The following is a 19,684-nucleotide window of genomic DNA, read 5'->3' on the forward strand; positions in this document are numbered from 1 at the left end:
ATACAAATTTGGTGCGCTGGTAAATATTTAAAAAGGGACAAGCAAGGTGTGTGTGGGACTGACTCTAAATAAACTACAGTCCCATGTTCATTACAACGAACAAACAGAGTGAGGACCGTCAACTCGGAGCAAGAAGGTTCTCGGTTCGAGTCCCGGTTCGGTCGAGGTCCATCTGTGTGGAGTTTGCATGTTCTCCCTGAGTCTGTGTAGGTTTTCTCTGGGTTTTACGTCAGGAGACATGCAGATTGGGTGTCAGGAAGTTCACAGCATTTATGATGTTTATAATTTTCATAATTGGTTAATCAGAGACTCAATGTTATTAAAGTCAGTTGGACTCATCTGATCCCATGATCCCATGCTTCAGTTTAGACATAATGTGGTTATTCCTCCAAATTTCACTGCTAATGAATCCCATCGTACAGAATATCTTTAAATTAAAGCATAATTTAAATATATTGCAAGTGGGGAGCTCATAACGATGTTATTCTCATGGAGATAAAAGATGAGATCTGGAAACTTTAATGAAAATACGTCAGGGGGAGAAACATGAGCTGATCAAACAGTCCTGCAGATTTTAAATGAAAATACAGGTCAGACAAACTCTCTGTGGAGGACAAGACAAATACAAACTGTCTGATGTTAATTCCAATCATAACTTCCTGGTTCAACTTTGACCTACACCATATTTAACCAAAGCTGTGCAGACAAAGGCGGGATGTAACGTATTAGCTCCGCTGTGGAGATCATGTGATTTTGTTTACAGCACATCAACACCGGAGTCGGTTGTTATCACCACAAACTCTCTGGACATCTTCGTCTGTGACCTTAATTCTTGCATCTGTTAGAAGCATCATCGAGTGATAGAAAACAAGGTCTTCATTGTTTTAAAGTCTTTTTATACAATTGTTGTCTTTTTGTGAATTTGAAGGTGAATACTGAAACTTCATCAGGAGGATTTAGGTACTGAATATATCAACAAAATGTAAGAACTGTCAAGATAATGCTGGAGAGTTACTTTACGTTTTACTCTCTTAGCTGTAACCGTATTTCTTAGGATGTCACATCATTCAAACATTAACGTCACATTATCAGACAGAAATATCATCAGTTTCAGGTGATGGACAGAAAATGATTCACAGAGTTGAAAAGCAAATCGTTTTTTTCCATTGTTGTCAAAACTGAACGTTTACTCATCTCACCATCTGTCAGAGAGAGAACATTGTGTTGACGCTAAAGTCAAACACAGAGTTTAGCGAAGCAGAGGGTTTTTATAAATACCTTGATAAGAGATTTATTAATCAAACTAATATTTAACAAGTCTTAAAGGTGATGTTACGGGACAGAGAGTTAAAAGGACAGATTTAGAGATTTTACTGCTCCACTTCTAGATCAGAAATGAATTTTAATCCAGTGATAAACAACTGTAACACACGCAGACATCCCAGCATCTGTTTCTAAACCTTGTGTTTCCACAACCATACACACAATTTTTCAAAGACACACTAACACCTGTTCCTATGTTGTGCCTCTGTTGTGTGATCCTTTCATTCCTCACGTCGGTGAAGCATTATCCAAGCGGCTCGCAGACAAACAGACGCAGCATGAATACAGGCGTACATGTACTCCATCATCTCCTATATTTAGCTCTCTCACATTGTTTCTTTCTTGTGTCGGGGATGTGAACAGTTTGCGCACCTTGTTGCATCATCCCGAAGCTCTGCCAGAAGATCTTTCTTCTCAACGTGCGGTGCCTGTGTGTGTTCCACTGCGTGCTGAAACTGCAAAACTCAAACACGTTTGATGCACAAGTGTTTGGCAGGATGGAGGCAAATGTCACTCGGTAGACAGTTTCCTCATAACACCTACATTCTCTACAGCGCTCCTTCCAGCACGATTTCTGCTTCATATTTGTTGTCATGCCAGCTGCAACTCTCAGGTTACAGAACATTATAGGAAGCGAGTCATTTACATCCTTGAGTTTGTCCTTCGGGCAGCGCTCGTCCCCCAGGCTTGGTTGCAGATTTAACAGGATAGTTATGTTACCTGTGGCGTGGCGCTGCCCTAAAGGCTGAAATAAGGGACCAAAGATTTCCAGTTCGCAGTAAATATCAGGGATTATTGTACCTCAGAGATTTATTCATACAAGATGTGCACTGGAAGACATGCACTGGTGTGTATGAAGCTATCTCTAGGCAGGTGTAAAGTAAATCCCTCAGCACAGAGGTGGTTCACCCGCTTACATGCACCACCACACCTCTGGAGCTGTGGGTTCTTAAAACAACTTAATCGCCTCCATGATCTGCGTTTCCGACGTTGAGCTGCAGCTCCAGCAGTTGACTGGTGTGTTGACGAGTCGGGGATGTCAACATGTCAAACTACAGGAGCCGTCTCACCATCGTCTTAAAAATGCCACCAGAGACGCTACTTTCAAGCTGTTTCCTCTATCGCCACATCGGTCAGTAGGATTAAGTTGATTGTTCACTGCACATTGAAAGAACTATAGAACAAATAAACACCAAGTTTATATCTTAAATTTGCAAAACCTTTAAGATGCAGCCTCATCGGTCGCCTTTCAACGACCAGTCAGAAAAAATCCAAAGGATGTTAAACACAACGAACAATGTGAGACAATCTGAGAAGTTATGTTTACAGATGCTGGACACAACCTACAGTTCAATCAAAGTCTGGATCCTCTCGAAAATTACCTTGAAACAAGCTTGATGAATAAAATCAAAAAAGATTCCGTTCTCCCCACAGCATTTAACTTGTTTTGTTCTTTGAGATTTTTAAATACTTTACATGATGTATAAATCGTTCACTGTAGCTTACGCTCATACAGATGCTGGAAACATCTGCTCAACTGGGACCAATGTCCCACAGTCCAGACATTTCTTCCTTGGGTGGCGATAAAGTACGTCCAGTTTATAATTTGTGTGGTAAGCAAAGTCTCAAAAGGAGGCACCATCCAGTGGTGCAACCAAGTACTACAGCAAACTACGGTTACACCCCACAATCGTATTCAGCGATGTTGGTTAATTCTTATCAGTTATACTATTAGCTGCAGTTAATCAATGATACATTTATCAAAGCAGCATGAACCTTACACCTGATTTCTCTTCCTGTGTCTCAACAAACCAGGATCCATTAAGAACATTGTTTCGATGAAGAGCATCAATTCTGTCCAGTGTGATGTTGGAAAAATGTTATCTTTCTTTCCTCTGTTTAATCACATGCAGAGGGCAGTGAATTGCTCAGAGCATGATAGTATTTGGAGCATTTTAATTTCTCTCTACGGCCTGACCACAGCTTTTGTCCCTGCTGAAGAGGAGCCCACAGCGTGATGCTCTCCTCTCATCATCCTGCTCACCAGTCACCACTATATTCTGTGGGTCTGAAGGGTGTGAAGTTTTGTATTCTTTTGTGGAGAATTTGTGGGGAGTTATTAGTGCTGCTGCACCATGCTGGCTGCATGTGAGATGAAGCCTTCGGAGAGGACAGCTCATGGTTTCTGGAGACTGACAGCATCTGCTTGTGCAATTAAGACTGGACCAGCCTCCGTTTTCCATCTTATACAACTCAGTCCAGACCAGACAAAGCACTCACAAAGGGGTTTTAATACCGCAGGGCTGCTGGACAATACCACACAGCACTGCTCTTATCCTAAGGGGGCTGTGGCTTCTAAATGATATCTGCTGAAATATGTTGCTTCCTTTTCACTTTGGAATATGATTAGGTAAATATTTATAGAAGAGGTGTATATGGAGATAAACCATATCTCATAATAATTCTGACCTGGACCTTGTTGTATTATGTTCCTCCATGTTACAGATACATTTGGAGTGAATTCCTGTTTTCCATTTCCCCTCTAAAGAGTCTTTTTCATGTGGATGTGTAGCCTTTCACTTGAAAATGGACAAAAAAACCATCAATGATACAATAGTTTGCTGTGTAAGAATACAAGTCTGTAAAAGCATCAGCGATGTGGATGATACCATGACAGTCACTCTTTTTTCATCTCTGTTTGTAGTGAGAGTTGTGTGATCATTGTACAAAGGAGAATAAATATCGAAGGCACATCTGGGTTTTTGGGACGTCCCTCTGGTCTACAGGCCGCTGGAAAGCTGTGCTGCCACACTTTAGATGCATCTGCATTTTTCATCATGAAGGTTCAGCGTCCACACATAAACTCAGAAACTATAGACTGTATAAAAGCTTTCTGCTTCATATCCAGATATGAAGCAGAAAGCTGCCATCTTGTGTCGATGATTTGGAGTCTGCACAGTATCTGGGTATGGATGTGTCTGGAGTTAAATGATATTTTAACTCTTAACTTTTCACACTGCTCCTTTAAATGCTAGTTAAGTAGTTATTTTACAGCTGGAGCAAACCTGGCCGTGGATGAGCTCTCCTCCCTGACAGTTTGCTGCTCCTCTAGTGTCTCACACTCTGGTAAGTTGATGTGTGAGTTTCATTAAAAGCACAGTCGAGAGCGAGTCTGCAGCTGTTTCATCAGCACGAAAAACCGAGCTGTCAACAGCAGGCCGGCCTGTAGTCGATCTGCTGCTCCGTCTTATCCAATCACGCACACGTATATACATGATGTAGCGCAACACACCGACTCTCAGAGTGACAGTTGAGCGGCGACAGTTGCTGTGGGTGAGACAGCGAGAGAAGCAGCGAGTGATGATGAGGAGGCAGCTCGTTGAAAAATAAGTGAATTCCGTTCAGAGAGGACAGCTGCACCGGCTTTGTTTATTCAAGGCTCACAATGTTGTCAGGACTAAAATACTGCTTTCTCACTGAATGCCGTCTCATGCTCCGTTCAGAAATTGCAGTTTTAACATGTAGAAAATTACATCAAATAATCTCTTTGAGTTCTGCCAACTAACAAAGTATTAGCTGTTGTTTCCTTATGTTCTGCCCTTTACTGTGTCCAGGTCAGTCTTGTTTAGGTAAATATATACAGTACATGTAAAAAGACATGTACAATTGATATTTGACGCAAATCAAATATATTAGTACTTCTATTATCATTCTAATTGTCGTCATGCTGCAAGAGGAAACAGAACTCAAATCAGACAGTGATGTCATGATCTGAGGAGAATAGGAATTACCCTGAGTATCAAAGCGCCCGTGAATCAAACTCAAATCGTGAGAAACTTCGAGATTCCCACCCTCAGCACTCGCAGCCACACAGGAAAGACGCCGCCTCCAGTGAAGCAGCTGACAAGAGATTGGACAGAATTGATCAGACAGACATGCTATGTGACTACTTAACATTCCCTGCCCGTCAGAATTCCTCTAATTGCTTCGCTGATGCTGTTCTCTCACACAGAACATGAGCCTGACATTTACTGCTACCACAAGTGGAACCCAGGAGATTGTTATAATAATAGCCCTTCTCTTCTCAACACTTTCAACGTGAACATCATATATCCACACCTACATATGTCTTATCAAAAGATATATAGGTTTGTCATTCTCAAATAGAAGTAACTGATGAATGAAAGATACACGAGCAAAGTGCGTACAATATGTTCTATACACATTTAAAATCTTATACCAAAGCTTGTCTTTTATATAACTGTCAAATTTCAGGTGTAATCTCATTTGGACTGCAATACTTCAATTGTCTTCCATTTTATATATTTAGTTTACATTATTTACATCATTGCTTTATTTTACTCATGTTTACTAAAGGGCTGGACGGCCCGAAATATCAAAATACAAAATGTGATATCAGTCGATAGATAAATAAATATCCCGATAAATGTTAAATTGTTATTTATGTTTAAAGATTTATGGGAAGAAAAACATTTTATAAATCCTTCTATCTGTATCTGCTTCAGACACATATCAATATATGTGTTGACCTTGTTAATGATGAAAATTACATTGCGATAATTAACCCCATGTTTCCATCACAACTTACTTTTATCCCCTTTGCTGCTGTTTCCCTGTCGAGTGAATAACAAATGACAATCTTATTTTAAATCTTTTCTTTAAAGCATATATTCAAACGCTTTACAAAAAATAACCATTGTATTCCCATATTTCTCCAATGGCGGGAACACAGTTTTCATGTCATTACATTACTGACACTTGATCCGACACGGTGCCGTCTCCAGGAGCCTTCCGCCGTGTGTATGTTATGTCCCCAGACCCTGACAAGCCTGGCTGGGGCCTGTATCCACTGCACGCAGCAGCGTCTCAGCCAGAGGCAGGTTCCATGGGGGGATGCGTTCCCAGATCTCTTCATCATCTGTGGCGTGCTAGACACGTGTGTAATGGTCTTTCTCATGCCTCAGTGCAGATTCTATTCAGTCTGCAAAACTACATGCAGAATTTGATGGCGGGGGGGGGAGCGGGTTTGACAAACGGGCTTCCAGAATTCCCAATAGGTGTACTGGCCTTTTCACGAATAGACGTCCAGGCGACAGACACACATACACACATACACACAAAAGCCGGAGGCACAGCACAAGCACCGGTATGCCCGTGTTGCCAACGTGCACACGCACGCTCACACCAGTGCCTGTGTACAGAGGAGAAACACACCAGCAGAGTTTGTTTGCAGTTCCTCTGAGCTGTTTGGCATTTGTCCACTTCCGTGTAAAACTGACAATCACTATAGGTCAAACCAAATTGCCTGTTGTCCAGGGTGTCGTGAAAACAAGTTGGCCTGAATAATTACTCACTCGACCGCACTCTGGCAGCCTGCGGACCTCTTATGTTTACAGGGGGCTATGATGTCAGATATTTTTTAATCAGATGTCACTGCAAGGAGGAAGGAAAAAAAAAAAAGCTCCATAACAGGATTTAATCTGACGTTATAGCATCTTGACAATTGATCTCTGCTGCTCGGCCGAGCTGCTTGATAAGAAGTGCTCAGGCTTCCCGCAGACAGCTGATTATGTTTCGTGGCCACAACCTGTCCTTTTCCCTGTCTGACACCAGTCTATTACAGCAGTGATCAGTAAGCTGCTGTAATCACCAGTGTAGGACTTGTGGGAATGATAAGGATGAAAAGAGCAAAGCTAAGCCTCCAAAGACCGGCCCTCACCTTCACAGCTCAATACATCATCTTGTTCAATAATAAACCGCATCAACCTTTTTGCCTGTCAACAGATTTATTAGGTCACAGTGTGATACAGACGTTTCCTGATGAAGTGAGGATCAGTGCCTACATCAGCACACGTCCAAAGATTTCGGTATAACATGATTCACACTGCGATTGTATGTTTTTTAGGCCTTGTTTTTTAGCTGTGTGACGCAATCTCATATGTTCGCTGATCAGTAAATCCACCCAGGAAAATATTTAATCAATCTCGTGTAGCTCAATATCAAATCAATTTATGTTTTCTTTCCACAGCCAGATTAGCACATGTCAAAGATCACCTTAGCTACAGGCAGAGCATTAACGCACTCTGAATGCTCCCATTTGTATTCAAACCACCGCCCTTCATTGTCTAGAAAGTGTGGACACATCTGTGCTTTTCTTCGCTTCACTCCTCCGAGCCTGATTGGTTATTAAAGACTCAATGCATGCCTGCAATGAGTGAAATAGCATTTTCATCTGTAGCTGCAACTAATGATTCCTGACCATTACTTTCTGAATCAATCATGTAATTGTTTTGTCCATATGTTAGAAAATTCTGATCACAGTGCAAAACCCAAAAAGGTAAAAACAACTTAAATTTAGTTAACTGAATATCATTTTTGAATAAACTGAATAAAATTTGATGAAGCTAACTTTGCTTCAACTAACTTTATTAAGTTCCTTAAGTCTTTTAAAGTGGCAAAACACAACAGCAGAAGTTTACAGAGACTGCCACATCAATTGTAATGAATTATTGTCTAAGTAATTCTAACATGGTGGCTCACAAAGTGGAGCATGTCGTCCACTAACCAGAGGGTTGTGGGTTCGATCCCCGGCTCCTCCGGTCCACGAGCTGTGACAATGGTGTCTTAGGATCACTATAATTAAGTTTAGTGGCAAATTGGGGAAGACATGATAAATGAATCTTTACCTTTGAGCTTGTCTCAAATTAAAATAAATTATAAAACCAGATGCAGATTTATTTTCTGCTTATCTGTTTACAGTCTCAGATCTACAGTGTCTAAGAGTTTTATTTGTCAGCCTGCTCAGTATTTCAAACCACGATTGACTGACAGCAAACAAACTCATGATTTTGTAGAGTAATGAATGGACTGCAAAATTAAATGTTAAAACCTTATTTTATCTCAACTGCTTAATTCTTTGATATGAATAATGGAGGACGTCCAGTGCTTAATGTCATTGAGTGCTGAAATGTTTAATCTTTGGAGAACTAATTTTCCCACAACCTACTTATCTACTTTCATGTGAATCCCCAGAACAACACTTACTGTGATTGTGGCTGTATTCACAGGAAACATGGATGGATCCAAGGCTGCAACTACAAATAACTTCATCATCCTTTAATTATAATCACTTCTATGATGACTTCTTGATGAATTTATTAAGAATTTGCTCTACAAAGTGTGAGTAATGTGTCCTTCAAAATGTGAAATTATTGTCGAACAAATAATACAAACCCAACATTTTAAAATGTGGAAAGACAAAGAAATGATTTCTTCATAAGATCTAAAACAAGTAGATTTTTGATAACTTTAAAACTCGGATGGATAATTTTCAGCCATAACTTAATTAATAATCATTCAATTTTGTTGACTTAATATTTTCCCCAAAATCAACATACAATCAACATACTACAAATATATGAAAAATCACATAAAATAACCAAAAGCATTAAAATAAACATGAAAAAACTCAATAACTGTCTCACTGCCTACGCCCCCGTGAGTACAGTGGCTGACTATGTGCATCCATTTACAGCCACAGGCTACTTCCAGCATGTTAACGTAACGTGTCACAGAGGAAAAGTCGCCTCAAACTGAATTCATGAGCGTGACAGTGAGTTCAGTGAACTCCTGTGACCTCCACAGTCACCAGATCTGAATCCAACACTGCACCTTCGGGACGTGGCAGAGCGGAAGATTGGCAGAATGAATGGGCAGCTGAAAAATGTGCAGAAATAATGTGATGCTACCGTATCAGGAAGGAGCAGAATCTCAGAGGAGTGTTGAGGAATCAATGCCAAAAAAAGAGCTAAATGTTTTTTGTTTTTTTTAGAGGAAACGGAAAAATAACTACCCACCATTAGTTTGTTGGTCCTCATAAAGTGCTTATTTCATACGCCACCACAGGCAAATCAGCAGGCATGTCACTGAGTGTAATTTTTCCATGCTCACTTGTTTCTATTAAGCAGGCAGAGAAACTAGTCCAACACATAAAACAGACACTCACACATCTAATTTACAGTCTCCAAACTGACCTGACCTACATGTGATTGGACAGTGGGAGGAAACTGGAGCATCTGGAGGAAACTAACAACCAGCGTGAGCTGAACACGCAGAGAAAAACACAGGAGGAGATGAGAAAGATAAATCAGATCTGTTTCCCTTACAATAAAAACAGTCTGTTTTTTAAAGATAATGTTTTCCCCTAGGTAACGTAGCAGAGTGTGTCTGTCATACTGCCAGCTGATTGTGCTGCTCCAATGTCCGATTAAAAGTCTGATTTAGACGCTGCAGATGGAAAAAATCATGGATAAACATGAGGTTGTTTTTTCCTGTGCAAATACATTGCCGGCTGGAACAGCAGGAAGGTTCTGGGTTCAAGCCTAGTGGGAGTTTGCATCTTTTTCTTGAGTCTGTGTGAAATATCCTGGATATTAAGATCAAGGACATCATTTAACGCCGGAGTCTGTGCAGGACAGCGCCACGGTAACAAGGTCCCTCCGATACACGGGCTAAACCAAATGTGTAAGTAATTAAAACCAAACTTAAGGGAAGATACATGAGTGTGATAAAAAAACTATTTAAAATGACATTAACCATCTCTGAGATAAAGTTATTTGACATGTATCTTGACTTTTTTTGGTCCATGTCTCATTGAATAACATGGAGGAGACAGGGTTTATACATATTTATATATCTGTCTATGGCAGAAACATGGCAGTAAAACATGACAGGCTCCATGTAAAAGGACCAGCTGCCTATGTAATGGGCTGTGATGGAATGGCGTTCTGTCCAGGATGTAACCTGCCTCTCACCAAATGTCCTCTGGGATTGTCTCCACCTCCCGCCATGAAACTCAAGGGATAAGCAATATTGATAATGGATGGATGAGCTTTTTAGCAGAACAAATTCCTCAAATGTAAAAGCTGTTGTTGTCACATTAAACTAAAAAAAGGGTTTTTGATCCAGAGGTGTGAAACCAGGAAAAGTTGTTAGCATGCCACTCAAAAGAGGCGCTGAGGAAGATTCTTTGATACAGTTACAGATCAGCCCACATGGGTTACATAAAGGCAGCAGAAGGTGTTAGTTTGTACTTGTTTTTGCTGCCATATTCAATGTAACACAAACACACAAAGGAACCAACCAATTCAATGAATTCTGTGCAGTAAAACACTGATATCTATTGAAAGTGTATTGGGTCGTGTGGGAATTCAGAGGCAGATCTCACACTCTCTTTGTTTTCATGTTTTAAGGAAAATGAGTCAGTTGTAGACAGAATGGATTTTCATGTAACTGACCATACACACACAATTAAATATGTAAACAAGCAGCCTGTAAGACACACATGCACATATGTGTTAAAGCCAGACACACACACACACACACTTAGACGCACAAACACAAGAGTGTGTCTGGCGTGTGAAGAATACGACAGATGGTAGAGGGTCTGGATCTGAATTCAGGAAGCACGTTTGTCAACCCTTGAAGATACAGAAATGTTGTTATGGCTGATTTGCACGGACACACAGTCACTTTTATTTGTCGGGATGAGTTCACAACTAAGGCAAAATATAATTAGGGAGCAAAACAATATAATTATACAGGAAAACACGCCACACAGAGATCTGACTGAAGAGGCCAACACTTGCCTCCAGTAATTTGTCTCTTCCAAGCAAGCACAACAGAGTGAGAAAGAAAGAAAACATGTATCATGAAGGATCCCAAGCAATGGAATCAGGAATGACTCCTGATTTAAAAATGTATTTAAGTCACTTCCGATCTTTCAGCTAAGTGAAACCTCGGAGATGCAGCTCCTATGTTGTTACAGCGGCTGTTGTTTAGTTTCTGTCTTGTGGCCTTTTCGTCAGTACTTTCAGACAAATGAGTCACCATCAACATTTATTCATTCAGCAGCAGAACAACACAAGTGGAGAAACAATAATAAGGATAGTGTGCAGTGATAGTGCAAGAGAGTGTGTGTGTGTGTGTGTGTGTGTGTGTGTGTGTGTGTGTGTGTGTGTGCCCTGAGCACAAAGCCATGGATTGTATTTTATCACTTCATCCATTACATCAAAGCACGAGGAGTAAATTTAAAAGAATCGAAAATGATCTCACAACTTTCTTTTTGCATGAGAGGACTGCAAAGACAAACTAAAAAGTCAAAGAACATGTTGACTAAATTTTTCTCAAAGATGGTTTCTGTCATTTTAATTAGTTCTCATCAAACTGATGATGATTGTTCGTGTTCCTACTATACAAGTTATTCAAATAACTGAAAAATAAAACAAAATCACTCTGTTTTAAACTGGTCATGTAACTGCAGGAAATTACTAGTAGTGACAAGTTAAACTGTTTATGAACCGCTAAACAGCCAATAGTGGTATCAAGCTAACGTGTGCCTTCACTTCATACAGCTCACCAGACTCGTGGGGCGTTCAGATTTAGGATTTGGCCAAATCACCAAAATATCTGTACAGACAGACGAGCAGCGTGTGCATGAGCAGAATGAAATAACGTGGATAAAGCTAAAGCTCCTCTTGTGGTCCGAGGAACATCGGGTTACCAAGTGTAATAATGTCTGACAGATAGAAATCAAAAAACCGAGGCTAATGCATATTGTTACTGTATATTAAATATCAACAAAGGAAGAAAGAAGGTGTGTTGGCTTAATAGCTGCACAAACAGTCAGCATTTTGTTAATGGAGCAGTTGGAGGGCAGAGCAGGGGGGAGGGGAAAAAACATGTTACAGGAAAATACAGAAAATGGAAAAATATCACCTCCCTGAACTGAGCGGGATGATTATCTGCAGCTCCCACAATGACTTACAGTACTACGGCCAAAATGGCTCTCATTTTAGAATTACAGACCAACAATGCCCTATACCATCTTTTCATTTGTGCCTCATTTTCCCTTTTGGACACAACAATGACACTGTCCAGTCTTCTGTCATACAAAGAATGTGATATAGTCTCAATGGAAATGTGCTTATCCTGAAACCTTTAAGTAACAGTAATGACACAGTACGACTTATTGTGCCTGTAAACAAAAGCGCTTTGAGACAGTGTAATGTGTAACTGCATGAAACATCATATAACACATTGATGTCACATGTTGCATGAAGTTAATCGACAGCGAAGAGGAAAACATAGTTAAAAGACTTCGGCGTGAATGGCTTGAGTGTGAACATCATATCATTACTGACTGAGTGGGTTTGGTTGGAGCAAGATGCCGCGATGGGCTGATTCCAGTTTATCTTGATTTAGCTGTCATTCCCCCAAATGAGCTGCTAAATCAATTTTGACACAGGGCCGTCATTCTGCTGTGTTACTCGAAGGTTTATGGCGAATAAAAACCATCAGAACAAGATGAGATGAAGCATGAAATTTCATGACATCAACCATTTCTTTTCCTGTTTCAAGAAGGTGCCATAAGAGGGCCATAACGGGGTTAAGAGAAATATGTCAGAAACTGGAGGATTGACGACCATGAAAGAAGTCAGATTATCGCCTGAACTATTTATCAGGCTCCTCCAGAGTCTTTAAACCTGTAGGCAACCCAAAGGCTGTAAATAAAGATGGAGAATGTGTCTCCACATCCTCCCAATATCCAGGAATTAAGCCAAAATATCCAGGAAACGACTGTTGCAATCTTCTATATGTCTATACACATGCTCAACCACTCGGGAGTCAGTCTCAGCTGTCAATCATGACATTTCACCACGTCTTCATAGCATCAACTAAGAGATTAAAACAGGATGTACGGGAATAAATCATTTGAACAAACGTTAGTGTGATAAGAACAACCTGAAAGGACAGAAAGACCTTTTTTTGATATGTACTTTTTAGTCAGTTCCATGTCCCTTCCACTAATATGGAGGAGTTGGAGTTTAAAACCTACATTGCAGCCTGCCAGCTTTGGCTTCACTTTTCAGGAGCAGGTATGTCATCCATCTACGAATACAGTCTATGGTGTGACCTCAATGATGAAAAGCAATTAACTGTGTTAAAAAGCAGTGTTAAATCTATAAGAAGAACTAAATAAGGCGTTGTATTAAATGGAGCCATGTGTGTTATAGATTGAGACTGTCAAATAAATAACAAAAACTATCTATCCTCTAACATATGGACAGAAATGAGAAACAATTAGAAGCAAAGTTTTTACATCTGAGACAAAATTCTGAATTAACACAAAAATCCTGGATTTCACTTTGTAGATTTCATAAAATTTCTGTTTCCACAGAAAGCAGACATGATATCATAGCACATGGCAAACGTACAGTAAGATACATACATACCTAAAACGACATAAACAAAGTTATTTGACGTGCACTTTTCCTTTTTTGGTTCATGTCTCATTGAATTACATGGAGGAGGCAGGGTTAATAACCTATATTGCAGCTAGCACCTGATGTGCTTTGGCTTCACTCTGTCTTTATATACAGTCTATGGCAGTAAAACATAATGGGCTCCATGTAAAAGTACCAGCTGCCATGATATCATGGCACGTCCTGTTTATCTTGATGTCACAACATTCAGTCAACAGCAGTTGGTGCAGTAAACAAGGGAGGTGAGGTCGGAAACATTGACTACAAAGATAACCTAATGTCATATCACTGAAATGTCTTATATGCTGTCAAAACCTACGGTAAATGGAATCCCTTTGAGCGTGTAATGTCACTGCTCATTTAGGTTGACAGGTGTTGATTATTTTACATGGAAATGTGTTTTTCTGCTTCATTCTGTGAACAAAGAAATGTTAAAAGTGATGGATTGTACCAGTCAAATGTTAACTGCCAACAATTTTGTCAACGCTGTGGAAGAGCAGTAACTGCACAGTTTTCTGGATCGCACCAATCAAGCAGGAATTGATTTTACCAAACTGGTCTGATGCCAAAATGTCTGCAGGAGTCGAAGATCAACTGGGGGGAAATAACCGTTAACTTGCTGAAAAGAGGTTGCAACAAAGCAGATGGTGAGCACCTCTGGGAGGGAGGGACGTGATGCGATGGAGCTGTGACCACAAAACAGCTGCAGAATGGATCAGCTCGCTCATTCAAGGAATCATGAAAGAGGCTGTCAGCTGCTAATGATATCTGCCATCCTCCTCTCAGGGCGCCGCGTGGCTGAGTTTCCGCTAGATACATATATTTTGAATGAGATCGACAATGATAGCTTTTACCTTGCAAGCTCTTGTGTAATGGTGGCTTTACTAAGTGTTTTTTTAAAGTGTGTACACACTCAGACATGAGTCACGGCAGTAGCAAATACACCAGTGAAGGAAAATGTTAGCAACTTTACAATGTGAATTTTAAAAAGGTGTTGAAATGCGGCCCTTAAAAAAATGACAAAGAAAAAATATAATGCACGAGCCAAACTAGAAAGTACTTGTCAAATAAGTTATTCTAAAAAATAGTTTCTGCCATTTGAGGTCGTCGATGTATATTCAATTGATAATTTTTCTAGCAAATTTGGTTTTATTTATTTAATTGATGAGTGAAAAGTTGAAACTTGTGATCAAGCAAAAGTATCAGCGGGACCTCCATACCGCAAGAAAATTATGTAATTATGTTCGTGAAGAAATTACAGAAGGAATCACGATCCTCGATCAATATATTGGGCTGCAGTACCAACATGATTACCGTTATAACAGAGGGTAAACACGTAATTTCTAATATATTAAAAAATAACTATAAATAAAAACCTGTAATTAAACTTACGATAATAAATTCACATCTTTTCTGCATTATTTGTGCTGTAAATAAAAGTTTTATATCAGCAAACAACGTATTAGATTACAGTAATAACAATAAATCAGCCTTAAAAACGTATTGCTCAACACATTCGTATTTAGGAGTTTTAACCAGAAAAGCTATCGTCTAAAAAAAACCCCACAAGATTTCATTGGAAAATAATGCTCGGCAGCTCGGGGCTCTCTCACAATCAACAATTCATATTGTGTGGAGTTTATCCAGCATTAAATATTATTGGCTGTGCTGTGAGAGTTCAGACCACGTAAACTGCTTAACCATAATTTCAGCGATGCCGTGCGAGAGCAGTAACAGCACAGGTAATCGGATGTGAAAACCTTTATGAAAATCACTGGCAGAGGATATTTGCTGCTGCAAGATGTTTGGTAAGATTCTGACACGATGTGCAGGCGCATATCCAATAAACTCAATGTGTGTGTGTGTGTCTCCAGTGTGAAACTCATAAACAAGATCATTAACTCAGGGTAAGAGAAAATGTCAGAATGAGTGGGATGCTGAAGGCCTGTGTGCTTTTGCATGAAAAAATTCAGCCTCTTCTATTTTTCCTCCTCTAAAGTCGTTGTTGTTTTGTTTTTTTGATTGTTGTCCCTCGTCTGTGGTCCCCGCTCTGCTGAAACTAACCACACCAGTGGACATGAGATGGTTTGTCCAGCCAGCAGTAAGCTGTAATGTCAGAACAAGGAGCCGGCAAAATGCTTTCCAGTGAGCATTAAAGGCCAGAGCGCTCTGAGCCTCTTATTGCGGGTCACTGCCTCTCCATTGTGCTACTCATGTGCACCACAGAGTGAAACTAATGAAATTTGCTAAAAACACTTTTTCTTCTTTCGCTGAACTAGAGCCAAACTTTTGTTAAAGCCGAGGTGAGAAGGAACTCCCAATTAGGATTATAGGCTTTTTACAAAGATGGAAGAAAAAGTGAAGCCAAAACAGAGCTAGTGTTTGACTGCAGTATAGGACCCTCCTCCATGTTAACGACAGGACATGAACCAGACTATAAAGTACATGTTAAATAGATTTTTCTCAAAGACGATTTTGGTAAGTTTAGTCAATTGTATAATCACACTAATGAATGTTCATGTTCATTTATACACTCACAGTGATGCGAGTTGCTCAGTAAATAAATCGGTCGGTCAATTTATCATTAATAGATAACACAAGCTTCTCTAAAAGATTGTCCTCAAACAAATGCAGCAAGATGATTTTAGAATAGGTCGAAATGTCTTAAATGCACTGTAGCTAATAAAGCTTTTTTGCAGCTTTAGAAGTATATAAAGGTAAAATGATATATACTCTCAGCATGTCTAATAATAGAATACAGACTCTTTATTGAAGTCTTCTACGATTTCAACCATAGACGGACATAAAGATGGACAACGTGACTGCACCCCATAAGTCAACCTCTTGATTGCCTCCTAGTGGCTGGCAGCAGTATAGGTCAAGAGCCGCGCCTTTTCCATGTTACTGGATGGGACATGGGCAAAACAATAAATTATATATCCAATACATTTTTCACAGAAGTTGGTCTGTCCTTTTAGGTAGTCATCAGCAGGACTTTGTTCCTGTAGTTCCATCCTTTGATTGCCACTGTGCAGACTCTGGCTCTGAATTGTGTCATCGGCCCGAGACGGCAGAATTCTTATTATTCTTTTAGCTTCTGGAGAGCAAGAGGAAGTGGAGCTGCGTCGTCCATCTTGTTAGCCAGTCTGGAGCTCCAGCAGAAATGAACAGGTAATGGAGAGGGGCAGACCTGTGTAGTCGGTGTCTGTCAACTCTGGGATCTGAATGTTGTCATCTGACACATTGTTCCAATGAAATGTTCTCGAGCTGCAGCTCCTGGTCCGTGTGCTACAGTTACATAAGGTTGAAGTAAAATATTCATCAAGCTGCTCTGGACCACATCTGTATGCAGCTGAGTGCTGAGGAAACACTTTTCTGTAAACCTGATAACTACACCAGGGCGGGCTCTGCTGCCGTCGCTGCTGGCTTTAAAGTGGTTTGTGTGTAAATGTGCTTGATTGCTTTTGTGTACGCTTGTATCAAGTGTTTATATACATGTTGTTGCGTTTGAGAGGTGCAGTCGTGCAAGTGGTGTGTGTGTCCGCCTGCTTGTGTGTTTGTGTGTGGGTGAACCAGCATATGGCAGTGCACATGTCTAAATGCCTAACAGTCTGCCTGTCTTCATCAGTATGCTGAGCTGGAATTCGTGTGTGCATGCATTGCCTCAATTTAAAGTAAACAGTTATGTCGAGCTGCAGCATGAGGAGACCTGCTGGTTCCTCTTTTCACCCGATGCTAGATCGTGCATGTAAATGTGTCGCAGGTTGCAGGGCGTGTGTCGAGGCGCCGTAAAGTTAAAACCTTCAGGGGTCATCAGCGGGCCCATCAGGACCAGGAGGAGCAGCTGGCTGAGTGGTGGATCCCTGGGAAGCTATAACTCAGGAGCCCACCTAGATGACCACACACCACTCTACATTAAAGGTTTACAGTTTAATCTATATAACTGACCAGACTGCTTTACATCATGTCAGGAGCTTACTCTCTTTTTTGATTGTTGTACTGACTGTTATTCAATTAAAGTGGATGTTGATTGATTGGCGACCGCCTTGGAAAGTGTTTCATTTTCAATCGTGCGACTCGCAGGCCCGATAGTGATAGTAACTGAAGATGAACTGGTGAGATCTCGCTGTGTTGATCTTCTCAACCTGCCGTCTGACTTGAGCAGCCTTCTAAACCTCCAGCTGTCTGAATACGAGGAGGCAGGAGAGGGGAACGCTTACACACTGTACACATTGAGTATGAAGATAAAGGAGATCAGAAGAGTCCAAATTAAATATGCAAGGACACCGCTTACGTGCTTTAATGAAGAGAGGGTGAGCGCTGTGCTAATGACCAAAGATTTGAGGCTTCCATGCAAAGTGGGATCAAGAGCACACTGCTGGAGCTGCTCATTACTGTGTCCCACACAGACTCTCACCTGTGTGAGCGCACATATTCGCATATATAATGTGTGGGAGAAATGTCGAGATCATGCACAGTGCTTTTCACGCTCGACTATGTATTTGTCAACGAGTATTCACACCCATGAATAGATGCATACATAAGACTCAACTGTTAGAACAGTAAAATGATGCACCAAACCTAGGCATCATCCCAGTTTAATGTTTAATGCAGCACAACTCTGATATGGTTTGTAAAACAGTGGAATCTGGGAGATTATCAACTCGTACTGTGTGAACTATAGAAAAGGCTTTTGCTGTGGAGTCTGTGGGGTATCATATTAACTAATACACAAAGAAAGCATTAAATATTTAAATAAAATCAGTCAAAGGCCAAATCAATGATTTTCAAATTAACTGACAAATTTACGATGATTTACTGAGACTTTTGTTACCTAATCAACAGTTAATACTGATTTTTCTGTTAGCCAATAAAAATCAGCAAATATCAGCCTCTCGCAGAGAAATCAGTATCGGTGGTTATGCTTCATGATGAAAACTTTTATTTTACAAAATAAAAACAGAAACGTTGTGTTCTCGTGTTTAAAGTACAAGTATTTGTAAAATATTAAACAAAAGTATATGTCCTTGTCCTAAGGTTTGATAACAACATCTTAGGAGACATTGCAAATACATGAATAAATATATATATTGGCTGATAAGTATCAGGTTTTTTTCCACAACTGTCCATACTGGTCAGACACTATAGAGGCCATTGCCTAAAAGTATGAATATTGCCATGGTATTCATGCAGCAGACCTACAGACCCGTCACCCCACACTAAAGTCCACATGAAGTCTCACGCTTGACCTCCAGACTCACATTTCATTGGCTTCACTCATACCTTGTCATCATCTGTGAAGCACAAACACCAGATTTACGCGATGAAATAAAAAGTGCTTCCTGATCCTGGCTCAGTAATAACATCCGATCACACTGCAGAGCGCCACCCCTGCAGAGCTCTGGCATGAAGGTGTTGATCACACTAGAGAGCGGGAGAGAAAGCAGTCTAACACTAGAGAGGACGAGCAGAAGCAAAAACATAATTACAATTTCCACCACCTGTGACTGTAACTACCACCTACTTTCATTAATATTCAATCAGGCAAGCATTTTTATTTATTTATTTATTGATCTATAAAATAGTGTCTATCTCAATGTCTCTGTCTTAAAATTGTATGTTCTTGTCTTTGGACAAAACCGAACAATATCAAAAATTCATTCAGGACATGAGAGAAGATGAAATTAGGATATGTGTGCTTGAGAAAACTGCTTTTTAAAGTAACAATCTTTTCTTTTTATTGATAAATGAATCAACTAGAATATAAGTAGAGTGAGTACCTCTGCCTAGGGCCAGCAGTCCCCTCATGAAACCACATTCAAATTCACTAGATCCATAAAATATCCACGGAGAAAAATGTCACCAAAAAAATGCAGAATGTTAACGAAATATAAATCCTGGATCCACGTGGAAATGTAATGGGTTCTTTCTCGGCTCGTGTCAAACCCGTGTTAATCCTACTGACAAACAAACCAGCATTTCCATTAACAGATTTTTTAAGGTTACATGCTGCACTC

General features: G+C 40.2%; 1 protein-coding gene across 2 annotated transcripts in view; it reads right to left on the reverse strand.

Moving 5' to 3' along the window:
• grm4 (glutamate receptor, metabotropic 4) overlaps positions 1-19,684 on the reverse strand; it is a 146,987-nt gene that overhangs the window by 92,537 nt on the left and 34,766 nt on the right. The window lies entirely within an intron of this gene.

The sequence above is a fragment of the Paralichthys olivaceus genome, chromosome 2, assembly GCF_024713975.1.
Source record: "Paralichthys olivaceus isolate ysfri-2021 chromosome 2, ASM2471397v2, whole genome shotgun sequence".
Taxonomy (NCBI): domain Eukaryota; kingdom Metazoa; phylum Chordata; class Actinopteri; order Pleuronectiformes; family Paralichthyidae; genus Paralichthys; species Paralichthys olivaceus.